General features: G+C 35.2%; 1 protein-coding gene and 1 non-coding gene across 2 annotated transcripts in view; one reads left to right on the top strand and one right to left on the bottom strand.

Annotated features, from left to right (window-relative positions):
* Window positions 1-24,433, top strand: part of PKIA (cAMP-dependent protein kinase inhibitor alpha) — a 96,038-nt gene that overhangs the window by 11,233 nt on the left and 60,372 nt on the right. The gene's annotated exons all lie outside the window — the stretch shown is intronic.
* LOC119866799 lies at window positions 13,553-13,658 on the bottom strand. Its single transcript, XR_005381310.1, has one exon. It is a non-coding gene; the product is annotated as a U6 spliceosomal RNA (small nuclear RNA).

The following is a 24,433-nucleotide window of genomic DNA, read 5'->3' on the forward strand; positions in this document are numbered from 1 at the left end:
TAGCAGTGGGAATTAGACTTAGCTTCTATTTTTAACTCTGCAAGTAGTTGATTGGATGACCTGGGAAAAGTCAGTTGGCTATTAATTCTACATCTTATTTTTTTCTGAATTTTACCATATGTCACTCTTGTCACTAATTTATCAGAAATTATATTAAGGTTGTTGAATAAGGGCGATGATGTCAGAAGCAAATGTCAGATAAATTGGGGAGGCTCCTGTACTTAAAAGATCAGTTGACTTATTTTTTTTTTTTTTGTAATACACTGTGGAAGTTCCTGGGAGACAACAACTTTAATTTATGGAGTGGTTAACATTTACTTCCACTAACGAAAGTCTTTATAAAGAGCCTGATAATTATCTGCCGTATTAGACCCCTGTGTGTATGTGTGTGTATGTGTATGTAACAACTGAAAAAGTTTATCATTGTTCATATCATTAAGTTGTCCAAAAAGGAAAATTAACTTGTAACTGCATTGTACATCATATACCAAGGACTCTTTTTGGTATATACTATCTATTTTACTGAAGCTCAAAGAATTTAGAGAGAACATATAAGCATTTTAATATTTAGGGTCTTGTTCATTACTAGGTGCTACTGATTAGATTTGATCAACACAAACACCTTTAAACTGAAATTAAAAAATCAAGCCTCATTTAATGTGAAAACTTGAGTGGAAACCCCACCTATAAAAACTGCATTGTTAATACACATACCTGCTTTAGTATGATCACTTGTGGGGTTTAAAAAGCACAAAGGTTTTTTTTAATTTTTTTTTAAGATTTATTTTTTTATTTGAGAGAGAGAGAGTGATACACCCAGAGGGTGAGGGTTATTTAAGGGCAGAGGGAGAGGAAGAAAGAGAATCCTCAAGCAGATTCCTCGCTGAGCAAGGAGCCTGACGAAGGGTTTGATCCCTTGACTCCGACAGAGATCATGACCTGAGCTGAAACCAAGAGTCAGTTGCTTAACTGACTTAGCCACCCAGGCATCCTTATGTATTTTTTCTTAATGTGTTTTTTTATTGTTGATATAAGTCATTTGGTTTAAGGAAACCAGTACAAAAACTGTCTAGAGCTTGTATCTAAGGCATAGTTGTTCACAAATGAGAATTTTCTGGTGATCAACAGCTCCAGCCAAATTTGCAATAATTTGTTTTGGTTGATAGAGCCTATTCATGTGTACCTGGTAATAGAATGACTATATTCTTTCAAGTAAAATGTAGAAGTCATTAGTAGGAGTGTGTCCTAAATTTCCAAACCCATATTGTTAATCCCTGAACACTGAACTTATTAGCTATTCACCAAAGGTTTGAGGCATAGATTGTTGGTATAGTCTAATTCTAAGATGAGAAGTTAAAATAATGAAAATACCAGTTTTAAACATGTAAATACATGTAAACACATATATTCGAAATAAATTTATATATATTATATATTACTTATATTTAATCAATTGTGTGAATATATATGCATGTATATGTGTATATTTTCATGAACATTCTCCTTTTTTTAAAAGATTTTGTTTATTTATTCATGAGAGACACAGAGAGAGAGGCAGAGACATAGGCAGAGGGAGAAGCAGGCTGCCTGCGGGGAAGCCCAATGTGGGACTCGATCCCAGGACCCCAGGATCATGCCCTGAGCTGAAGGCAGACACTCAACCATTGATCCACCCAGGCATCCTAAAGATTTTCATTCTATTTCAAATATTTGATTATAGCTGGATTTCATTTAAAATAGACAAGTTCTTGGAGAAGCATTTGAAGACTCTGTTTCCAGAGATGTTTTGCAAAGGAAATTTATCTTTTCACTATTTATTTTTCAAAAGTTAGGAGAATATTTTTAAAATTTCAGTAAGAATCTTTAATGAATATAAATATAAATATGTATTTACCTACTCAGGTTGATATATACATGTGTATGTATGTGTTTATTCAACTGAACGTTTTTAAACTTGATCTTACCAAGTTGTAACTACCATCCAATTATGTGAGAATAGTATTATAGTTGCCTGTCAGCTTGGAACATACTTTTGTTTCATTTGATCATTTTTAATGTATTACATTCTCTGGCCTTCCATCAGATTTTCTGCTTTGAAGAATATGTTTTACCATGTACAGAACACATTCTTCCATATATTCATGCTATAATTTCCAGTGTCTCACAAAATCCTCATTTGGAGTGTTCTCATTTTAACGGTGTTTCAGAATAGAGACTTGTCCCATTGTAAATTATCAGATCTATCTACTCATTACGTATCCTTTGCTTTTTCTGTGGGAGAATGAGCAGAGAAAGAGAGGAAGGAACATTTCAGTTCTTTTTACACTTAAACCTAATAAAATGTAAACTAGAAACATGAGAATAACAGTTATATAGCTCCAAATCAGGACATGGACCCAATATACTACAACTTTTTTCAAGTAAGAGAACCAAGCTTGGTCTGACATTTATTTCAGTCTTCCATGCCACCCTCACACAGGTAGTATAATATTAACTAGATTTTTAAAATAGTCACTGTTGATCAGTGATGTCTATTTTTGGTTCTACTTCATTAACTGTTATTATAACACTTTTATACAGATACTTATATTAACAAATGCCATGACCTGGGTTATTGGGTTTCCTCCTGCTTTATATCTGATAGCTTTATGATTTAAAAATACTTAAAAGGCCAAGGGGCATCCGACTGCCTCAGTCAGTAGAGCATGAGACTCTTGATTTCAGGGTTGTGAGTTTGAGCCCACACTGGGCATGGAGCCTACTTAATTAAAAATGCTGAAAGGCCAGATCTCTCAATTAGAAAATACAAGAACAATAAAAGCACTGTTTCAAAAATTAATTCTAGAATACATTTCTCGACATATAATTTTGTAGATGTATGTTTGGATGTTTTATAAATAAAAGTAATATGACTAATCATGTATTAACTTATACTATCAGAAATTCCCTTGAAATCCTTTCTAGGACATGAATATTTATGACAATCTTTACTGTTTTCATTTTATTAACTTATTGAAGTATTTCATATAAACTGCATCAATTATAATACTAATTTAGGAATTAAAAAGTTATTTATTTGTGAGAGAGAGCTGCACAGCAAGGGGCAGGGCAGAGGGAGAGGCAGCGAATCTCAAGCAGACTCCCCACTAAGCACAGAGAGCAATACCAGCCTTTATCTCACAACCCTGTGATCACGACCTGAGCCAGGTGCTTAAACAACTGAGTTACGCAGGTGCCCCACTAGTTTAGGAATTTTTTTTTTTAAGATTTTATTTATTTATTCATGAGAGACAGAGAGAGAGAGAGACAGAGAGAGACAGAGAGAGAGAGAGAGAGAGAGAGAGAGAGAGAGAGAGGCAGAGATATGGGCAGAGGGAGAAGCAGGCTCCATGCAGGGAGCCCAATGTTGGACTCAATCCCAAGTCTCCAGGATTACGCCCTGGGCCGAAGGCAGGTGCTAAACCTCTGAGCCACCCAGGGATCCCTAGTTTAGGAATTTTAATTCAGTATGTAACTTCTGTTGCAGTTGCTATAACTTTAGGGTCAATATTAATTTGAAGGTTATTGGTATTATTTTTCTGGTTTCTAATAACTGCTGTCTCAAATGCATTATCAAGACAGAATTTTCCCTGGCTTAAAGTTTCTGCCCTATTAATCTCAGACTGAAATGTCTCTTGGACATCAGTAAAATGATATATTTTAGAGCATAGCCTAAAAACTATTAATGTTTAATCATTCTCCATATGTCTTTTACCAGTTATTAACAGAATATTGAGTAAGCAACAATTCTAAAGTATTTTTTCAGATTTTTATTTAAACTCAAGTGTAAACTGTATTTCTTTAGTGCTTTAATATCTACCACCTTATTTGAGGAGAAGGAAGCTTTCTAGGGCTTTTATGTCAGCTTCCAAGTGGAGCAGTATTTATTTAACATTTTTCATTTTCATTAAAAAATACTAACTAAAAATTTACATGGACTAATTAAATATAAATATTAGAAAACCTATGAAACAATTGAAATATTCAAACACTCAAAAACAGATATCCTTTAACACATGAATTTCTAATATATTTATTTAGGTTATCTATGCTAAACTTTATTTCATTAATCTACATAATAGCTCATATATAGCCTTCATCATTAATTATTATAAGATGCTTAAAGTAGGAAACAATATAGAAACCTATTACTTAAAATTTCCTTTTTGAGGGACATCTGGGTGGCTCAGTTGGTTAAGCGTTTGCCTTCGGCTCAGGTCCTGATTTTGTGATCTTGGGGTCCTGGGATTGAGCCCCCTATCAGGCTCTCTGGTCACTGGGGAGTCTGTTTCTCCCTCTCCTTCCTCCATGTGCACTTCCTCCATGTGCACTCTCTCAAATAAATAAATAACAATTTTAAAAAATATTTTTTTTATTTATTCATGAGAGAGAAAAGCAGAGGGAGAAGCAGGGTCCATTCAGGGAGCCTGATGTGGGACTTGATCCCAGGACTCTCTGGTCCGAAGGCAGGAGCTCAACCGCTGAGCCACCCAGGGATCCCGTCAAATAAATAAATAGATAGATAGATAGATAGATAGATAGATAGATAGATAGATAGATAAATAAAATCTTAAAAAATTTTCCTTTTTGAGAAATGTTACGTGAAAAGAATGTTAATAATATATAAAGTATATTGGTTTTGAATATCACATAGATAGATTTTGAAAAAGACCCAAAGAAAGTTTAAAAATCAATTATCAATAATTAACTTAAATAGAAAGTCAGGGTGACCTTTACTTCCTTTCAATCACATTTGATATTTCCAAACACATTACAAAGTGTATGTATTACTTAACTGTTTAGGAAGAAATATGCTGGTTTGGATGTGTTTTGTAACATCTAAACATTCCTGAGTGTTGCTGAAATGTTCAATTTTTATACAGATTTATGGAAATTCACACTAGTTGAAAGTTTAACTTCATCCTGAAATAATGGTGATAAATTAAATTTTGAAAGCTATATATTTTCAAAGCATTTTAATATTCATTCTCTCATTGGTCTATCCTAACTTTCCAAAGTTGGAAGAGCAAGGATTATCTTTATTTTGCAGAGAGTAAAACTGAAGTTCATGATGCTTAGCAGTTTGCCCACTTAAGCAATACCCAGAGTTATTAAGTAAAAGGCCAGAATTCAACTTGTTTCATGCCATGGTCAATCTAGTGCTTTTTCTCTATGCTACAAGAACTGGACATGCTTAAGGGTAAACACAAAAATGGAAATAGGCTTAGATCTATTCCTACTTATGTTTGCCTGTAGACCTCACAGGAGCCTGACCCAGGAAAATCTACATTATTACTTTCATCAACTTGAAGAGGAGATCATGTTAAACAGGCTTTTAGGTTTAATTTTTAAAAAATCTATATTGTCTGTTTTTTTTCACCATATTCCAGTTTGTGTATTTGCCATTATCAACTTCTATTCTAGAGAATTATGCCTCCTACCTAAAGGATTGCATTGCTTAATAAACACTGATGATGCTAATGGTTTACCTGAGTTAAATAACATACTAATCTAGTTTCATTGACACAATGCTAACATTCATGAGTTTATATCATTTTATTTACACAAGCACACACTCACTTACTAGGTGAAAGTTAAGCGTAGTAATTTTTGCCTCGAACTAGAACATTATTTATATAATTTGCAACCAAATTGGAGCACTTGGCCATATAATCTATAATTTTAAAACGTAATAACATAAAATTCACAGAAAATTCTCTTCTGTAGCTACATTGGATAATTTTGTAACGCATTTCTACTAGGTTTCTATTAAGTATGAAATTATTTTAAACAAGTCATTTATAAGATCTGCCTCAGTATTTTTGTGCTTCTAAAATATCACCACTATAATCTGCTTTTTTAAAATAGTCTGACACCTACCAAGTACTCTTTCACCTCCTACAAGAAAGCAAGAAAAAGAAAGCATTTATGTTTTTAATTTTAGTGAAGGGTTCTTGATTTAAGAATTAGTCATTTGCTATCATTTGAATTTCAACTATTCTGTAAGTACTTGAGGTTCTTTTTGTATGACTTCTATAGTTTTCACATATGTCACCATTAGTTTCATCTTTCACTTGGGATTAATAAAATCCAAAAAGTTTATTTTCTACTATTTCTTAGTTCCCTTCATTTCAAATATTCAGTGCCTCCTCCAAACAACATTATGGTTTTGAACTGTTTATCAACAACAGATAATGCCAGGAAATGGTGATTCTAGTTTTCAGTTAAAAAAATAAGATAAAATGAAAAACTAAAGGAATAATTACTATAACATTTCCCCCCTCCATTTAGCTAATCAGCCATTCACATCAGTGAATATTAGATTTTGAGACTATGGATCCAAATTGTAAATGTTTTACATATTCAGAGAAGTGAAAAATAATATTTATTTTGCTTACTCTGTGCTAAATGATGTTCTAAAACCAAATAGATTCCCCCTGACAACAATCCTAAGAGGTAGACATTATTATTACCTGTTTTACGTATAGGCAAACAGACAAAATGATTAAGTTATCAGTGGTCACACAGCTAGTAAGACACGGATAATGTATTTAAAACCAATTTAAAGTATCTAAAACTTGTTATTTTGAGATACCACATTCCCAACTCCTATTGTGAATATGAGGGTTTTTTTAGAAAAATATTTTATTTATTCATGAGAGACACACAGAGAGAGGCGAGATGTAGGAAGAGGGAGGAGAAATGGGCTCCATGCAGAGAGCCTGATATGGGACTCCATCCCTGGACTCTGGGATCACACCCTGAGCCAAAGGCAGACACTCAACTGCTGAACCACCCAGATGTCCCGAATATAAGGGTTTTGATCTCTACTATTTGTTATACATCCATTTACTTGCTTGTGGGAAGAACCGGAGGAAAGGAAGGAGGTAAAGGAGGAAGAGCTGATGAAGGTAGGAGAGATGTCAGAATTCTGCCCATTTGTTGATATTATGTGCTACATAATGTAGTTCAATTTAGGGTCTTGTAGCATTTTCAATACAATAAATAATTTTAAATTTCATCAAGTGAAGTCTCTGGTAATATTACCAGATGGAGACAACCGGTGAACTTTTATTCACTAATAATCATAATTGAAATGTTATGGCAGTCTCATATTTGGAACAAAGACAATTCTGGTAATTTTCACAGCAATAAATCTATCTTAAAATGATTATGAAAAAAATGATTATGAGGTGTTTTTTCACCCTCAGTACTCAGTTTATTTAATTTTAGTTTTTAAAAAGCCCATAAATTTTAGTAAGATTGAAGTTAGGCTTAAATCATAGGAAAATTAAAGTTTAAAATCTGTAACAGAAGGAAAGTACCCCCCTTCCATCCCATGCCCACCTCTGTTCATTTCCACCAGAACTGTTCCATCAAGAAAGGAGGAATTATTCTGATTGGTCAGAGTTAATGGACCATTCATTGAACCACATTTTTTAAAGGTACACAGCAATGATTCTCATATTCTTTTTCTTTCTTTCTTTCTTTTTTTTTTTTTTTTTTTGCCTATAATTTGATCCTGTAAGAGCAGATTAGTTGAGTAAGGATCCTTGAAACCTAGATGTCAGTCTCCTCTCTTGCATGCCTTGCAGCAGGGGGTGCTTAATCCAGCAGACAATGGACCCTCTGTCTTTTACCCTTCCTGCTGTTTCCATGCAGATGAGTCAAGCTCTATTTGAGCCTGGAAAATCTTACATACTCTCTTGTCAACTTCTTCCTTCAGTGTGTACTCAGAAAATGGTAATACGCCTCAAGTAAGTTTTTAACATAGCTCTGAATTCAGGGTTATCAGGAAGTAATACCAGATTTCATGTTTTCTGTACTTTAGTAGATCATTGTATTTATAGTTAACATTTACTCTGGATTATTCATATGTTCTTGTGCAATTAGAAACTATTTCTGTCTTCAAGTGCTTAAAGCCAGGAGAAGTATGGATTTTAATCAGGGTAATTTAGAAATTGTATTTGTTTCTTATGTACTACTCACTATCCTAGGTCCTGATGGTAGAGTGCTAAACAGAGTGGTTATAAACCACACTGATTTTTAGCAAGATTGTTAAGAAAGGGTAAAATTCAGGCACCTGGGCAGCTCAGTGGTTGAGCATCTGCCTTTGGCTCACATCGTGATCCTGGGGTCCTGGAATGAAGTCCTGCATTGAATATCCTACGGGGAGCCTGCTTCTCCCTCTGTCTAGGTCTCTACTTCTCTTTTTGTCTCTCATGAATGAACAAATAACTTTTTTTTTTTTAAAGGAAAGGGTAAAATTCAAACAGGAAAGGGGAACAGAAATCATACACAAAAAACAAATCTCAGCTTAATATGCATGGTTGGCGTTTTGGGTACAGAACGAATCTAACACAGGAAGTTTAAGATTAATGATAGGTCACTGTAGTTGAACTTTGTTTTATTTAAAACAAGCAAATTTTTCAAACAAAATCAAATTACTAACAGTAATGATGCAACTTTATAGTTATTTTATTTTATTTTATTTTATTTTATTTTATTTTATTTTATTTTATAGCAATCTCCACATCCAATACAGGGCCTGAACTACAATCCAAAGATCAAGAGTTGCATGCTGCACCAACAGAGTCAGCCTGGTGCTCCTATAGTCCCTTTTTTTTTAATAAAAAAAAAAAAATAGGGTGCTTTCATTTATGAATGTGATCATTTTAATATTTTGAGAAACCAGCCTTCAACATTTTGGAAATTAGGTTTTTTCACTGATGAAACTTTGAATATTTGTGCATTAGTTTTATTTCAGGCCTCCAAAATGGGATAAAACTTACCAAAATTTTAAGTCACAAACCAGTACATTGTCTGTTGGTCATAGGCTTCAACGTTTTATCATAAGAAATGGTAGGTAAGAGGAATCTTCATCTTGAAAACATACCCAAATTTAAATTCCGAAACTTTTTTTTGACTGATTAGTAGATGTTTTTGTCAGGTTTTTATCAAGTTTTTATCAGCATTCATCTCATACTAAGGTTTATCAGGTTTTTATAAGCATTCATCTCACACTAAGTTTTGAGATTTTGGAGTTTTTAAACTAGTTTTTCACCTCCTGACAGGTGGCTTCCAACTCTAAAAGTATCTTGACTTATTTCCGTACCATACATTCAAAAAATAGTTACTGATTACATATACTATTCCAGATACTGCACTGGTCACTGGGGAGTGACGGATGACTAAAACAGTCGTGGCTCTCAAGAATTCCCCAATGGAATGAGCTTTTGCTTCTTATTCTTCAAGTGGCATCAATTCTAAGCAACCAAAAGTATCAGGGATTTAAGTAGCATTCATACCATCATTAAATGTAGATTAGGCCAGATGATTTTTCAAACACTAGGTTTAATCAAAGAAAGTACAAGAATGATCTTTGGGCTTTCACCTTGATGAGTGTAGTTATCTATCCTTGGGATGTAATAATAGAACTCAGTGAGTAATGCATCAGATACAGCCCTATGGGATCCAAAATGAACAATAGTTTCTCCAGCCGTTGACTTCCAATAGACAGCCAAGGCACTTTTAACTTTCCCTGCCAAGAAATCACCAGTGAACAGCAATGATGGTAGATGTTGACTATTTACTGCCACGAGGTTGAGAAAATTAGTGAGCTACATTTCACTACTTGTCAAGCATTTTGACATCTTGGAACAGAAAGTGCTGTTTAAATATAAAGAGCATTTTCCATTGAATTGCTGTTAGTCATCCCTGTGAGGAAATGACCTATCAAGTAATAGACCAGAATATAGGAGAACTGCCATGATAGAAGATTGATTTCTGCTAAAGAGACCTTAAAGTAACTATGTGTTTCAATTTGTGGTTGTTTACAATCATTCGTAAATTACCAAGGTAAAAACCCAATATAAAAAGCTATTTGAATTCACTTTCCAGCACTATTTCCTGGGCTTTCCTGCCTCGTCCATCCCCCACCAGCCCCTTCTCTTTCTGGCTCTCTCTCTCTCTCTCAGACCAGGAGAGAATGAGTCTCAGGCTTTAATGTGAATCGGGAGGTCAGAACGCTTGTCAAAATGATGTGGGGGGCCCCACTTCATAATTTCCATTTCTAACAAGTTCCTAGGAAATACTTTTTGCTTGTATATATTTGATGAACCATTGCTCAAGGTAAAAGGTTTTGGAGACTTGGGAAGAGGAATGAGAGACTTATGAAAAGCTGAAGCTGTTCTCTGATCTTGCTTACTGAAGTGTCCAAGAGGTTGGGAAGGTAATTGCTCCTGCCCTGGGGAGTCAATTGAAAGTAAAGGGCTGTCCTCTGAGTGGGTGATTGACCTAGGGCAGTCTTTACAGCACCACTTTTCCCACTCTTAAACCCAGGTTTATAGTTTAAGAAGGCATTTTACCTCTTTGCTCCAATTTTCTCAGGTGCAAAGTAGTAATGGTACTTTCTCTTCTCTGTTATTAAAAAATAAGACAAAACAAAAAACACATAAATCCTGATGGTACTTTTACTTACATTGAAAATTCTCTGATGTAGTTTAAAAAAAAAAGTTATAAAAATTTAGCAAAATCTCTCCATGAAGATTTTCAGCTTTTAAGCTTAAGTATTTAGTTAAAAATACCAAATACCTGTTCTTTAGTGCCTGGGGCTAGACATTTCCTTGTCTCTAAGAGAGAAGGAGCAACAAGGGTACAAGTACTGAAAGAGACTCTCTAAAAAGCCCTGTCTAATCTGTACCACCTCCACTGCCATCAGCTTTCCACTTTATCCACTATTCTTTTTAAGGTTTCCACACCAGGAACGCCAACCTTCTGGCTGTGCTTTCAAAACACAGCATTCTCCCATTCAAAGGACCTTGCATTTACAATTTTATCTGCTAGAAATGTTCTAGAAAAACAGTCCATACGTGTAAAACTAGAATATTATAATAAAAGATATAACAGGATAAAACTACCCTCAAGTCTCTGCTCAAAAGCCACTTCTTTAGTGAAGGCTTGATCATCCTATAAAAAAGAACTTTTGCACATGAACATGCAAGTGCAACATTTACCCTTGCACACATTAATACACACATGCTCTTATCTCATCCCTTATAAACTTTTTCTCCAGATATTTGTCTCCATCTGACAGACAATATAGTTTACTAGTGGTTTATTTATTGTCTCCTTCACAGCTAGAATGCAGATTCCATGATGGTAAGGTCTTGGTTTTTCACTGCAGACCTACGACAATCATTTGCATATCAGAGCCACTCAGTATATGTTTCTAGAATGAAAGGTGACATTTTTTAAAGTTTTATTTATTTAAATGATCTCTACACCCAACGCAGGGCTTAAACTCACAACCTTGAGATTAAGAGTCAAGTTGGTCTACTGACTGAGCCAGCCAAGTGCCCTGAAAGATGATATAGATCATCTTACAGTAGATTATCCACTACAAATTTGGTATCTCTTATGTTACTTACTCAGGTGGCTCTTACACTTCAGTTTTACTTAACTATTGGCAGTTCTTTAGAAGCACCATTGCTTATGCATGTTATTACCCTGAATGTTCATTTCTGAACATTTTTGTTGTTTTTCACATTCCTATGTTTTCTTTAAAATAAATCAGATGTCCTCTTCTCAAAAAGTAATTCACGATAAACTTGTTTATCATGTGTCCCCTTTCTAATTGTAACCCTTATTCTGGGACTTCACCTACTCATTATATTGTCTGTCTAGTAGAAAGTCATGCCAGTTTTACTATGAACCACTTGAAAACAGGATCTGTTCACTATTTCTAGCATCAAAAGCACAATGCCTAAATGCCTGGCACATGGAACTACTCATAAATGTTGAATAAATGAACAATAATCTTCCTTTATTTCCCCTCATCATGATAAGATACTCTTTGTTACTCTACACTCCTAAAATTGCCCTGGGATATCAGACTAATAAGGAATGCTCAAGAGAATAGATACTTATGACAATAACCAGTCAGAAGATCAACTAAGCAAAGTCTTAAACTAGAGTAATTCCCAAACAAGGACAAGGAAAGAGGCATTCAGGCTCATTTAGATAGGGGTAGTAAGATGCTGGAATCTGCACCGCCATGAAGAAAACCACTGCTTCTAATACTAATGAAAGCGAATCTTTCAGGTATGTGGCAGTAGATCATGATAAAACTCTTCAGAAAATCTGTTTCTGGACTTTACCTCATCAGACATCACTTGGTGTGTGATGAGGTAAACATTAATTTTACTATGTAATTGGTTTATTTATTTATTTATTTATTTTTTTTGTAATTGGTTTAGAAACTATTCCCCTAAGGGGAGAAAGATTCTTAGTCTGATTTTGCTGCTTCAACAAAATACCACCAACTGGGTGGTTTCTAAAGAACAGAAATGTGTTGCTCACAGTTCTGGAGACTGGAAAGTCCAGGATCAAGGTGCCAACATGGTCATCTTATGTTGAGGGTCCTCTTTGGAGTTCATAAGCTGGCACCTTCTCCTTAATGTCCTCATTTGGTAGAAAGGGCAGAGGATTTCTCTGGAGCCTCCTTTATAAGGCACTAATCCCATTCGCGATGGTTTTACCCTCATGACTTCAACTCCCAAAGGCCCCATCTACTAATGCTATATCACATTGGACATTAGGATTTTGACATATGAATTTGGTGGGAACACAGACATTCAGACCATAATAGATGCATAAGAATCAAATCTTGTTCTAAAGTTTATAGCCTGGAAGATAGGCAGAATTTGGAGATGTTCAGATGGTATATATCTTAGTCTTACATCTTTGAAGATGGTAATGACCCATGCCAGCAGACAGATCCTGCACACAATTGAGAAGAAACAACTGTGCATTGTGAATGAGGGTGTTTGCCTTGGCAGAAAGGTGTTTCATCTCTTTCTTCTATGAGTGTATTATGCATAATGTTAACAAGACACTTAAATATGGGAAATCTGAAGCAAAAAATGATAGACCAAAAAAAAAAAAAGCCCAGGGAAATAAGGTGAGTCAGTGTTATCAGAAGGCAGAGGTGGTCTATTGGTAGCCCTAGAAATCAACTGTGAATAATTTAAGTTGATTAAACATAGCATAAAAAATGTGGAGGAAAAGGTTGGTGAGATCAACTAACAGGCATAGCAAATAGTTTTCTCAACAGTAACATTTTTGCTATATTGAAGAAAGTCTATGTATGATAAGAAATTGAGAAAATAATTATAGCAGTTCCTTTCTCAGAAGGCTAGTTCTAATGAGAACTCTACCTCAATGTAAGCTGAATCAGTTATTTTAAAGCACAAGTAAGTAAGTTACGGCCTCCAGGCCAAATCCATGCTTGAGCTAAGAATGGTTATTATGTTTTTAGACAGTTGTAAGAAAAGAAAAAGAAAAAAAAAGAAGAATATTCACTAGAGACCTAGATAGCTCACAAAGACAAAAATATTTGTTACCTGGAGGGCTTAAATTTTTAAAGATAAAATTAATTTTCACATTCATTTTATATATATATAAATGAATATAATAAACAGATAAAGAATAACAAATGAATATTATATACCTATAGTGAATGTGAAGATTTATATGTACACAATTCATCCTTGTGTAGGGCTATGCTAATCTTCTCTGTATTGTTCCAATTTTAGTATATGTGCTGCCAAAGCGAGCACTATGTACACAATTCAATATGTTGTAAGAGAACAATTTTGTTTTACACATTGTAGGATTTCATACCCTACAGGGTGGATTGCTGGATGAGAGAAAGAGGAAAAAACTATTTACTGGTTTCATAGTTCATTGGAGTCAAGAAGTGAGAAGAATGAACCAAGTTCACTTCACTTTTGCAATTATAATCTCACAGAAGAAAATGAAGTAAAAAATGTAAATCTGATTGTGGGAGATATATGGAGGGATTGAATGAAAAGGCAATGATAGGGTATAAATCACTTCTTTGAAAGCTCTAATAGTAGGAGGACAGTAAGAAATAGTAATGGAGGTCCTTGTGGTTATTGGTAGGTTGTCTTACTACCTGAGTCTGAGATTTCTCTGCTACTCCTGCTACTGTCCTTGCCCTAAACAAGTGTCAGAAAGGATGAGAATTCTTATCTTCGAAGCTCTAGCTGATTTGTTAAGAGAGATGTTGAACAAATAGACCCCACAGACACACTGCATCTCTTCTGGAAGATAGTATTTAAGTTTCTTCTGTTTTTATGTGTAAAACACTTCAAACACACTTCCACTACTCAAATGTCCATAGGGCCTAGCAAATTTGGCCAGATTACAAGTAAGAGAGAAGGAAGATGGCTGTGGCAAACTGGAGAGATTGGGCCCTTCCTAAAAGAACTAAAATTATATTAAAAAATTTTTTAATTAAAGATTTTATTTATTTATTCATAAGAGACACACAGAAAGAGGTTGAGACATAGGCAGAGGGAGAAGCAGGCTCCATGCAGGAAGCCCAGTGTGGGTCTTGATTCTGGGTCTCCAGGATCACGCCCTGAGCCAAAGGCAGAGGCATCCCAAGATTATATTAAATTTAAAGAAAAGAAATAAATCGTTTACAAGTTTTCAACCTCTTCTCTCCTTCCCATTAATCTTACCTCTTTTTTTTTTTTTTTTTTTTTTTCTGGCAACTGAAAGGGAACACCTGACCTCAACATTCGTGGATTCTTGCATTTCCCCTATGAATCCATCTACTATCTCCATCTAACTTCCCAAATTCCTGATGACAAATAATATTCCTAGTCATAATTTATTGAGAACTTAAATGCATACTAATTAATTTTTTCAGTGGCATTTAACTCTCATAAGTAGTGCTTACATTTTACAAATAAAAATAAGGAGACTTAGAGAAGGTAAGTAATTTGTCAAAAGATGTACAGTTAGCAAGTGGGCAGTTCTAAGATTCAAGCACAAAAGGTTCAACCTCATGCTCTTAACCATGAAGTTTAATCCTGTTGGAAGAAGTTAACCCCTCTTCAAGGGAAATGAGTGGCAAATGCTGGCTCCCTTTTGTTCAACAGCTGCCAGAGGGGAAAGTTTCATGGAAAAGTATCCCCACTGAACCTTTCTATTTCTTTAACCATTACATTAAACTAACATATCCTTGTTAAACATAATCTCTCTCGACTTTTTTTTTTTTTTAAGTAAGGTCTATGCCCAACATGGGGCTTGAAATTATGACCCCCTAGATCAAGAGTCACATGCTTTACCTACTGAACCAGCCAGGTGCCTCAAACATAATCTCCTTTTGATTCAAACTTTCTAACTACTTCAGAAACCTCAGTGAATAATTTACATTTCATATTTTTTTTTGTCTTTAACTCTCAGGACATTTTTTTCTTTCAAGATTTTGTTTATTTATTTGACAGAGAGAGAGTAGAAGCAGAAGGTGTGGCAGGCAGAGGGAGAGGGAGAAGCAGGCTCCCTACTGAGCAGGGAGCCCGATGTGATGCAGGGTTAATTGCAGGATCCTGGCATCATGACCTGAGCTGAAGGCAGAAACTTAACCGACCTAGCTACCCAAGCACCCTGTTTTCAGGACTTTTTAAGAAAGCATAACATTGCTTTCTTTTAAATGGGTAGATATTTTTGTAATTTTTTTCTATATGTTTTAATGTGAACTTTAAATAAAGTATTGGAAATAACCAACTGTATTAAACTTTACATAAATATATCACTTTCCTCAACATTGACTTAATGTGAATTATAGTTCATATTTTTTTTCTGGTTAGTTCAGAATTATTCAAATGATGCATGGCAAAGACATGTTTTAACACTAGTTTTTACTAACTCAAACTTCCATGTTCCCCATGAATAAACTAAATTTTCTTTATTCTTAATATTTTCTGATCTCTTCAGTTCAATTGAAATTTGGATTTTTCAAGTGATTCCTCTAACATTTCCTTTTTTTAAAAAAAAATATTTTATTAATTTATTCTCAATGAGAGGCACAGAGAGAGAGAGAGAGAGGCAGAGACACAGGCAGAGGGAGAAGCAGGCTCCATTCAGGGAGCCCGACGTGGGACTCGATCCGAGGTCTCCAGGATCACACCCTGGGCTGAAGGTGGCGCTAAACCGCTGAGCCACCGGGACTGCCCTCCCCTAACATTTCCACCAGAAATTTAGCTTTCTCTATCTTTAGTGAAAGAAAGCCAGTCAGCTTCTTACATTTATGTGACTTTCTGATTATTATTCTACATCCTCTGTCCTCCCCTAATTTGAATTGAATGTCAGTAAGTAATATTGACCCACTCTCTGTTCAAGCCACTCCTATATCTTCCAGAAACAGTGCCCACTTACACTTTCCTGAATGAGGTCAGCTAGGACTCATCAAGCTCCTTATCATTTTTATAGTTTCATCATCTCTAGTTATCTATGCCATGACCTCATTTTTATTCCATATCTCAAAATTCAAACTTCCAGGACTCCAGTGCAACAATAATCAGAAGTCTAATGAACTTGAGATAACCAGAAATTCATATATTGTAAGCATTAGTAATATAGAAGTCCAGCTCCTATCTGTTCTGCAAATTAATGTATGGCTAATATTAAAATTTGTAGTCTGCTTTTTTCCAAAATATATTATATTCCTATTATATACCATCTCTGGTTTCCTTCTTTTCCCCATTAGTGACAATTTTAAAAAACAATTTGTTTTCCAAACACTAAAGACAACTTGGGTTTAAAAAAATGCTGTGGTATGTGCTGTTAAAAACAAAATACAACTTAGAAAATGTGAAGCTCCAATTGGCTTTATTCAGCAAGCCATGAATCAGGCAGGATCCCAAGTAACAAATAGAAGGTAACTTTAAGAGCTGCTGGAATGGAAAGACTTTTAAATACAGAAAGAGATAGAGCAGGGAAATCATGAACAAAAGGAAGGATTATTTCAGGCAGAGTCACATTCCTTTGGGGGAAGGCAGAGTGGATTACCTCACTAGTGCTGGCCTGGAAATTTCAGACTCACTGGTTAAGATTATATTCTCAAGAGAGGTTGGAACTGCAGTCAGGTTAGGTAGATATTAAGTCTTGGTTTACCGACATGGGGCTTAGCCCAAGTGACTCCATTTTAGGTGTGCTGTTTCTTTTTTAACAATATCAAATATCAAGTCATCCCTCCTTCTCATCCTTGCTTTTGTATCCCCACTTACACCATCATAATTTAAATTCTGTTACTTTAAACTTTGGCCCTTATAATAGTCTCTTGTCTACCTCTTTACCATTTCTTCCCCATCTGTTAACCTTCTAAAATACAGTAATAACAATCGTGAGGAATGATATTCATAATTAGATGGCTGCTTGCTTTGCTTATGGACACTTCAGAGATGCAGGATGTTGGAGAGGGTGCCCTCACCACCTGCTGAATTACACCCAAGGTCTCAGGAACTGGAATCTCTACCTTCAGAAATGGGAAATCCAGCACAGAAATGGAATGAGAAAGTGTCATTGAAAGGTTTATGAACCTTTTAATGATTTCTTAGAAAATGTACATACACATATACATTTGCACAGAATTTTGAGTGTGATTTCAAAGAGATTCTCAGAAACCCTCTGTGTCTTGAACACTGGGGAAAGAACTCTTGTTCCAGACATTATAAAATTTATTTTTGAATAATGTAACATAACTCTTTCAACACAAACCAGAGAGCTGTGCACTTGGACCAAACGGTTTATATCCCTTATAGTATTGTTTCTGCCAAATTGTCCCATCTGCTTTTGGCTTGCATAATAGACAACAGCAAGAATTTCTTTTCTATCTATTTGTAAAGGCCCTCTTCCATCCTTTATACACAGACTATGCAAATGCACACAATGTCTTACATATTATTTCATAGGTTAACAAATGCATGGAGTCCAGTGTAAAGTTCCATGGACTCTAGGTTAACAATGATCTATAAAGAATAAACTAGTTCTTTGTAAACAAGACTCTTTATATATTTCTCACACTCTTGCACTCTCTTATCATTTCATAAATTCTTTCAGTGTTTCTTCTATATAATTTGTAGTAAAGTGAAACAAAATGAGATGGTTTTGTTTTGACTATACCTTCACAAAAGTGTTAGGATTTAGGCCTAAAGGTTGGTATGGGGGTGCCAGTGATAATCAGAATGAGAAAATCTCTTTATGAATGTGGTTTTCCTCCTTCAATTACTCGGAGGTTGTTTCCAGAACATTCTGAATTTAGCTTTAATTAAGAGAATCAGTGTTAATTTTCATTATGGTTTTGTTTCCTCTAACATTTCTCTGTCATTTCAGTGACAATTGAAAAATCCAAAATAAACTTCATAGCCTGGCACTTTAGGTTCTTCAACTGTTCCCACCTATTGCTACAGTTCCAACTCCTCTTCTTCTACACATAGGCCCATGCTGCTGTTAAACCACAGAAGCCTGTCTTCTTTCAAGTGGTACTGAGTTTCCTAATCTGTGTGCCACTTTTTATTTGTTTGATTATGCCAGGAATTTGATATTCTCAGATGCAGTGCGTATTGAAAACATTATTATAACATGTTAATACATTAGACAAATATTAAATGACACCTAAAGATGATTATGTAATTATAAAACTGGCATATATACATATACATATTCTTATATATTCATGTCTTTCAACACTAACCTCACCTTCTATATTCTCATGATACTTAAGATGTGCTTTGCTTTGTATTTTCTAGGCCATTGTTTGTGGTATTCTCCTTCCTCCATATTTCATCTGCCTGCTATCCCTTTCCCATGTAGTGACCCTATTTGGAGAAGGCTGGTTTCTACTCTTCTCATGAGTTCCGCTGGCACCCTATTCCAACTTCTATTATATCACACCTCATTTAACTCCCTGTTCATTGTCTTATTTCATCATTGTGTCCCCAGTGCCTAAACAGCACCTAGCATGTAGAAAGCATTCAAATAAATGAAAGTTGATGATATTGAAATATAGGTATAATTGAGGGCACCTGGCTGGCTCAGTCTGTAGAGCACACAACTCTCGATTTCAAGGTTGTGATTTGGAGCCCCATGTTTGGCATACAGTTTACTTAAAATAAAATAAAATAAAATAAAATAAAATAAAAGTATAGGTAAAATTGGTTTTGAGGAGTTAAATGATAATAGGTATTGAAAGTCATAAAAATACTTATACCTTTGACCCTGTACTTCAGGAGTCAAAAAGTTGAATGCTTTCAACGGTCACACAAATGATGTAAATGTGCCATGTGGACTGAGGGAAGGCAGTGGAAACAGGATACTATATATGCCTCATCTATACACATTCAACTTTGCATTTTTATAAATACTATAAATAGACAAAAAAATCATAACCCTTGTCTCAGTCTTATTAAATTGTACTAAAGAAACAATTCCTTAGAAGAAAAATGGATATTCATAACAATATTACTTGTGAATTTCCCCTGTTAAAAGGGGTTGGGGAATGAGCACAAATTAAAAAGCACAAATTAAATAGGGAACATATTAAATTAAATGTGGATTATATCTACTAAATGCCATATATGCTTTAATATTAGAATAATTCCCCCAAACTATATACTATGGAAAATGCTTTCACTATTGAATGAAATAGAAATTATATTTTAAATTTTTTATTTAAATTCAATTAACATACAGTAGTATATTATTAGTCTCAGAGACAGAATTTATGGATTCATTAGTTGCATATAACACTTAGTGCTCATAACATCATTGGGGTGCATGTGCACCTTCAAATCACTATGTTATCCTTTGGAAAAATACCTAGTAATGCAATTGGTGGGTTTTAGGGTAGTTCTATTTTTAACTTTTTGAGGAGCTGCCATACTGTTTTCCAAAGTGGCTGCGCCAGATGGCATTCCTACCAACAGTAAGAGGGTTCCCCTTTCTCTGCATCCTTGCCAGATGCATCTGTTGTTTCCTGAGTTGTTAATTTTGGCCATTCTTACTGGTGTAAGGTGGTAGCTCATTGTGATTTTGATTTGTATTTCCCTGGTGACAAGTGATGTGAAGCATGTTTTTATGTGTGTTGGACATTTTTTGTCTTCTTTGGAAATGTCTGTTCATGTCTTTTCCCCATTTCTTAACTGGACTCTTTGTTTTTGAGTGTTGAGTTTGGTAAGTTCTTTATAGATTTTGGATACTAGTCCTTTAACAGATGTATCATTTATGAATATCTTCTCCCATTCCCTAGGTTGCCTTTTAGTTTTGTTGATTGTTTCCTTTCTGTGCAAAAGCATTTTATCCTGATGAAGTCCAATAGTTCATTTTTGCTTTTGTTTCCCTTGCCTCTGGAGATGTGTCTAAGCAGTAAGGTGCTGCGGCCACAGTCAAAGAGGTTGCTGCCTGTATTCTCCTCTAGGATTTTGGTAGATACCTGCCTTACCTTTAGGTCTTTCATCCATTTTGAGTTTATTTTTGTGTATGGTATAAGAAAGTGGTCCAGTTTCATTCTTCTGCATGTGGCTGTTTAAATTTCCCAACACCATTTGCTGAAGAGACTTTTTTTCCATTTGATATTCTTTCCTGCTTTGTCAAAGGTTAGTTGGCCATAGAGTTGAAGGTGCACTTCTGAGTTCTCTGTTCTGTTCCTTTTTTTTTTTTTAAGATTATTTATGTATTTATTCATGAGAGACAGAGAGAGAAAGAGGCGGAGACACAAGGCAGAGGGAGAAACAGGCTCCATGCACGGAGCCTGACATGGGACTTGATCCTGGGACTCCAGGATCACGCCCTGGGCTGAAGGCAGATGCTTAACCGCTGAGCCACCCAAGGATCCCTGTTCTGTTCCATTGATCTATGTATCTGTTTTTGTGCCAATACCAGACTGTCTTGATGATGACAGCTTTATAATACAGCTGAGCAGGAAGCCCCAGGTGGGGCTCAATCCCAGGACGCTGAGATCATGACCTGAGGTGAAGGCAGATGCTTAATCAACTGAGCCACCAAGGTGCCCCTTTGGTTTTCTTTTTCAACATTACTTTGGCCATTTGGGGTCTTTTCTGGTTCCATACAAATTTTAGAATTGTTTGTTTTAGCTCTGTGAAAAATACTGGTGGTATTTTGATAGGGACTGCATTGAATGTGTAGATTGCTTTGAGTAGCATAGACATTTTAACAATATTTGTTCTTCCAGTCCATGAGCATGAAATGTTTTTCAGTTTCTTTGTATCTTCCTCAATTTCTTTCAGAAGTGTTCCATAGTTTTCAGAGTACAGGTCTGTTAGCTTTTTGGTTAGGTTTATTCCTAGGTATCTTACAGGTTTTGGTGCAGTTGTAAATGGATCAATTCCTTGGTTTCTCTTTCTGCTCCTTCATTGTTACTCTATAGAAATGCAACAAGCTTCTTGCATTAATTTATAGCCTACAACTTTGCTGTATTTTTTTATCAGTTCTAGGAATTTTTTGATGGAGTCTTTCGGGTTTTCTACATAAAGTATCGTGTCGTTTGAAAAGAGTGAAAGTTTAACTTTTTCTTTGCTGATTTGGACACCTTTTATTTATTTTGTTGTTGTTGTTGTCTGATCACTGAGGCTAGGACTTCCAGTACTATGTTGGACAAAGTGGCGAGAGTGGCCATCCTTGTTATGTTCCTGACCTTAGGAGAAAGCTCTCCATTTTCCCCTTTGAAGATGATATTGGCTGTGGGTCTTTCCTCTTCGGCTTTTATGATGTTGAGGTATGTTTCCTGTTTCCCTATATTGTGGAGAATTTTGTGTTTTGTTTTGTTTTTTTAATCAAGAAAGGATTCTGTATTTGTTAAATGCTTTTTCTGCATCCATTGAGAGGATCACAAGGTTCTTAACCTTCTGGACCTTATGTGGAACATCACGTTGAGTGATTTGCAGATGTTGAACCACCCCTGCAGACCAGGAATAAATCTCACTTGGTTGTGGTGAATAATACTTTTAATGTACTGTTGGATCCCATTATCCAGTACGTTGGTGAAAGTTTCTGCTTGCATGTTTATCGGGGATATTGGTCTGTAATTCTTCTTAGGGGGTCTTTCTCTGGTTTTGGGATCAAGGTAATGCTGGCCTCATAGAATGAGTTTGAAAGTTTTCCTTCCATTTCTGCTTTTTGGGACAGTTTCAGAAGTATGGGTATTAAGTCTTTACAGGTTTGGTAGAATTGCCCTGAGAAGCCATCCGGCCCTGGACTCTTGTTTGTTGGGAGATTTTTTATTATCTTCCTGTTTCAGTTTTGGTAGTTTATATATAGAAATGATTTTTTTTAAGTTCAGCATTTAATAATTCCCACTCCCAATCTCTGGAGAAAACTTTTGGGACTATCTTTCAGAATCTTAGAAAATGATACCAAGAAGCAGAACCAGATTACTTTACTAAGAACTAAAGAATATGAATTGTGAGCTAAGCTAGAAATACCATTGTCATAGCAACCTCCAAAGATTTCATGGAAAAAGCATGGCTTGGATTTTTTTTTTTTTTTTTTTTTTTATGGAGATGCCTAACAAGATCCCTTTTGAAATAGTTCTGATATAGTGAGATACAATAAGTTTGAAAATGAGTTTTACTAAAAATTGTGATAAACTGGCATAACCTTAAGATCAAAAGTGGGAATCCTCAGTGTACATATTGTGTATACTGATTACATTTTAGTAGTAAAATGCTGATGTGATGCCAGTCTGTCTTCCCTGCAAATAATAATTATTTAATAATAAAATATTAATAAGATTATAATTTTATCATGATAATAATGGTTATTTTTAATTTAAAAAAGCTTAGTTCTTCTCAAGAGAGATTTGATGTATTTTTCCAATTCTTTATGAAGACTTGGTTATATGTTTTCAGTGTTCTTCTTCGATACTATATATTACCTCTGGAAACAGAAGCCTATGGAAATACTGTTACCATCAACAGAAATTGTTTTAACTTCTTTCTTGGAAAGGGTATATTCTGTCAGTCTCATTGCCTCAGTTGTTAAGCTGAATTGCCATCCTAAGTGACAAATCTTTTCCATGTCCAAGCTTCTTGAAAGATTTATTATTTAATCCCATTCTGTTTGGGTTTAGATCAAGAATGCCCCATAGATTATTTTATGAAGGTTTGCTGTAATTTGCAAAAGCTGGCCCAGCCTCCTAGCCATGTGGTGTTTTGAAGATTTCCTGAATAGCTAATGAAATCCATGGCTTTGTATAGCAACTAATGCAGTAAAATTACTAATTTTTTGATCATGCTAAAACCATAAGTGGTCACTTGACTTCACTTGGAAAATCTGTTTCTCTGATGGCATACTCCCGTGGTGATAACTTTGGGATCTTGCAGATATGTTGCCTAGATACAGGGCCATATAGTTAAGGAAGAAGAGATTATTAGTAATTACATTAAAGAGGATAATATTAATTAGCATTTTTTTCAGTTGAGGTAAATGTATGTAAATCAGAGTTTATCATAAATAGCAATATACCTCAAATATCATATTTCTCATATCACATACAAAATGTAGAGTCTAGCTTTCTATACAACATAAAAAAATACATATGCATAGTTAAATCACCTGTTTCTCAAAATAAGGGCCTGTGTGGCAGCATCAAGAAGCATTAAGTGAGCCAAAATGAACAAGGTGTGGGTCTGAGTTTGAAACCTGTGCAGTTTAGGCCTCATTACTGAAGCTGGCACTAGATTGTCTTTAGAATTAATACCTGTTCACTCAGTTCTCAAACCAATTAAATATATACCATAAATATCTTGGTTCTTCTAACCCATTTAGTATGTTTTGTGAAGTCACTGGTAAAACTAACCTTTTAAACCATCTACTGAAGACAGAGGTCATGTTATAAATAAATGGAAGTACTGACTTCTACTTCATATTTTAGTACTTGTTTTTTTTTTTTTTTTTTAAGATTTTATTTATTTATTCATGAGACACACAGAGAGAGGGAGAAAGGCAGAGACACAGGCAGAGGGAGAAGCAGGCTCCATGCAGGGAGCCCGATGTGGGACTTGGTCGCCGGTCCCCAGGATCACACCCCGGGCTGAAGGTGGCGCTAAACCGCTGAGCCACTGGGGCTGCCCATCTTTTAGTACTTGACCACAAAATTAAACCTCAGATTTTTAAAGAAGTATTTAGTTATTATGATTGTGTATGAATGGAATCTATCCACTCATTCAATACTTACTTAGTGAGCTGCTGCTTGATACAAAAGATTGTGTTAGTGAGTTAAAAAAAAATGTTTGAGGAGCTTCCTGTCCTGTTAGTCATGTAGCTAATCATCATTCATACTGAAGTTCTGAATCAGGAAAAAAAAATAAGAGTTGAACTAATATTGTTACGTTTTGCACACAGATGGCCATCAGGAGCAGAGAAGGGAAGCCTTTATTCACTGAAGAATATGTGACTTCTATGTAGTCAATTAATGTATCTTAATCATCTGTGTTTTGATTGAGGAAAAATTAATCTAACAAATCATCCTGTAAAGCCCTTACTGCTTTGACTCAGATAAAAC

The sequence above is a fragment of the Canis lupus genome, chromosome 29 (genome assembly GCF_011100685.1).
Source record: "Canis lupus familiaris isolate Mischka breed German Shepherd chromosome 29, alternate assembly UU_Cfam_GSD_1.0, whole genome shotgun sequence".
Lineage (NCBI taxonomy): Eukaryota > Metazoa > Chordata > Mammalia > Carnivora > Canidae > Canis > Canis lupus.